Below are 3,507 nucleotides of genomic sequence, written 5' to 3'. Positions count from 1 at the left end.
GAGGAAATGCAACCCTTTTTTTTTTTCTTTTTAATGAAATCCTCTAGATAAAAAAAAAAGAATTATATTACAAAGCAATTATAAAAGTAGTTATTGTTATTATTATTTTAGAGATAATTTAGGTAAAGTAGTATTAATTCTAAATCTTGTATGAACTGTACCTGCCAGAAATCATGAGGAAGGTGAAAGACTCAACTCAGAGTTCACCTAACTCAAAGCATATGGAAACCACATAAGGTTCACTACCAATATTCCCTATTACGTTTCCAGGGTTCTGTAACAATGGAAAATTGGTAAAATCTATACTATATCATTGTCCAGTGAAAATTACCAACTTGTAGCTTGAGAAAGCTTTCATATGTATTTAGTCACGATGCAAGTGGAAATCACCGTTTTAATGAGAATGAAAAGTATTGTATGTCATGAAAAAAACTTGTAGTTATTAATTCAAGTAGCACACTCTTCCCATGAGCGTTTAGCTAAACTAAAGCTGTAATACTTTTACAGTGCTTTAATTAACAAGCAACAGAACATTTAGGCTTTCACACGTAACCTGGATGGTATTATTTGGAAACAAAGTAGGATGTCATTCTCCGGAAAAATGAATGTGGAAAAAAATCAATAATATGATGTCTCAAAAGAAGCTTGTTACCGAAGTACTTTGTCTCTTGTAAAGCTGGTATTTCTAGGCTGTCATACGGACTTAAAAAATGGTACTGTTCCAAGAAATTTCGAAATGACAAAGGTATCGTCCATTTTTTTTTAAGCCACGTATAACACTATTCTATACGTATTATATAATGGAAAAACATTAATTATTTAACTAATTGCTTGGCCCGGCATTGCCAGGTGGTTAGGGAGCCCGACTCGCAATCTGCGGGTTGCGGGTTCGAATCCGCGTCCCACCAAACATGCTCGCCCTTTCAGCCGTGGGGGCGTTATAACGTGACGGTCAATCCCACTATTCGTTGCTAAAAAGAATAGCCCAAGAGTTGGCAGTGGGTGGTGATGACTAGCTGCTTTCCCTCTAGTCTTACACTGCTAAATTAGGGACGGCTAGCGCAAATAGCCCTCGTGTAGCTTTGCGCGAAATTACGAACAAACAATTAACTAATTGCTCTACAGCTACACAAATATATACAATTTTGCACATCTTAATAAAGTGTTATGTACGAATTCAAATAAACACAAGAAAACCTGTGACCAAATACAATTTTGTTATCATTCATAGTTAGAAACTTTCGGAACTTATTAAACGTAAAAGCTTACTGTACAAGGTATGTGAAGTATGTTCAAAACTAAACAAGTCTCTTAGAGTAGTTATAAACGTGACGCAGCAGTATTCACAAAGCTATCATAAATTATGCATTAATGCACGTTTGTTTTATTTTTATGATTAGTGGTTTGTTGAAATGTAATCCTTTCCGAAACTAAATCCTACAAGTTACATAATTTTCTATCATGATTTGTAACCAACAAACTATAAAATCATAGCATAAATTTCACAAATCATTGTCTAGGCTCATAAAAGTAGTGAAATAAATATTAAAAGCTCCAAACCATATTTTGATAATTATTTAACTTCTAAAATACTGGGTTTTAATAATACGCTTTATTTCTATTATTCTTATGCTTTGAAATAATTGTTATTCAAAATATTCTTAACATTACAATTATCTAATTCATAGAAAATGAACGAAGGCTCCCATTTACAACTGAAATGAAATACATTGATAAACTAGCAACGTTTATTATATATTATATGATTATAGTAAGTGCTAAAAATTCCCAAATTAAACCCCCTGGTCCTTATATAACACAGTTTTAAAACTGATTTCACGTGAGATGTTAATATTAGAAAATACTGATGTTGTTTCTGAACGTCACTCTGTAATAAAGTTATACATTTAAATGAAATGGGGGAACTCGTGTATACCAGAATGATATATATATAACACTTTCAACTCTAGTCCTTCTAAACTTATGTTCCTTTAGCTGTAGGGGCGCGGGTTGGGCCTGTGGTAGAACTCTGGATTTCGGAGCTGGAGAACCGGGTTAGAAACCATGCGATAATACAAAATATTCCACTCACTCTGCGGGTGCGTTGAAAGAGTGACATATAGTCAATCCCTTAGCGTGGATGGTAGGATGTTATTTTCTGAACGCCTTTCTTCTTTTGAGTAGTTTAAAATTAGGGACGGCGGCAGTTAGTCTTAGTATCCTTGCCATTAATACAAGTACAAAATACCGTTTACTATATCCCACAGTGGGTCAAGGGTATATTTAGGGAACTTACAATGCTAAAATACAGAGTTCTATTCCTCACGGTGAACAGAGCGCAGATAGTCCATTGCGTAGCTTTGCGCTAAAAGCAGCAACGGCCCTTTGCTGTAACAGAATGTTGCAGCCAAAGTTCAGAATGGGAATTATAAAATTTATGTTCAAATGGGAAAATGTAGCTGTCCCTGTCTTCTTATAAGTTTGTAATCGATTTTCCCAGTTTGTGAATATTAACACAAATAACGTATGCTACGTAAGATACTAATATTTAGTACTGAAATATCATTAAATACCATCAGAAATTATGTTAATCGTTGGAATAAGCTCTTCCATTTTTACCTATAAAAACAGTTTACTGATGACCTCTGGAAATTGTATCACAACGAGCACATTAGGAGTCACCACTGTGTATATACGTATATAAATCTAAATATTTATTTCAGAAGATAGATCGAGAAATAATTGACGGTTGAAGCTGTTTTTTTTTGTTTTTTTTCATATGAACAAAATAAGTTTTAATAAAATTCATAGATAGAGCTTTTGATTGGATTATTTATGTTTATTTTTTTAACTTTATGACAATGTTTTGACCAGTCGTGTGGTCATCACCATGTAACTGTCGTCTGTTGTATAAAATATTGAGCGAGAATTTTGTTCCAATTTAGAAAACATCTTATGATGACCACGCGAGTGGTCGAAATGTTGTAATAAAGTTAAAAATAAATAATCCACTTAAAGCTGTATCTTTGGGCTTTTATTTAAAGTATACAGTGGATTTCTTCTCCTCACAACAAAAACCAGTTTTTGTTAAGATTAATTTTTACTGAGAAATCTGATTAATGTAGAGTAATTTCACTTTAATGTTTCCTGATATTGCGTAGTTTATGGTGTCATATACGCTGTATATATAATTTCCACGAACAACATGTATTCTGGGTTATTTCATATAATTGTTGTTAATCAACGAAACAAGAGTGTCATTATTTTATTGTTATCGAGCACACACTTGTTAGACACCCGTATGGGGCCAGTAAAGAATGATGTGAGTTGAATTCTTACCTGTCTTATTGATATGTCATGTGTGCATAAATGTATTACGACTAACTGTCATGCTCAGCCAGCTTATGCGTCCTAAAATCTAATTAGTTTGCATTGCGATTATGATTTTTATCTGTTTAAGGTTTTTTTAAAATGTTCTATTTTATAATTTGTACAATTTTGTTTCAT

Source organism: Limulus polyphemus, unplaced genomic scaffold, assembly GCF_000517525.1.
Source record: "Limulus polyphemus unplaced genomic scaffold, Limulus_polyphemus-2.1.2 Scaffold17, whole genome shotgun sequence".
Lineage (NCBI taxonomy): Eukaryota > Metazoa > Arthropoda > Merostomata > Xiphosura > Limulidae > Limulus > Limulus polyphemus.
The sequence above is the reverse complement of the archived record's forward strand: the minus strand, read 5'-3'. Positions refer to the sequence as shown.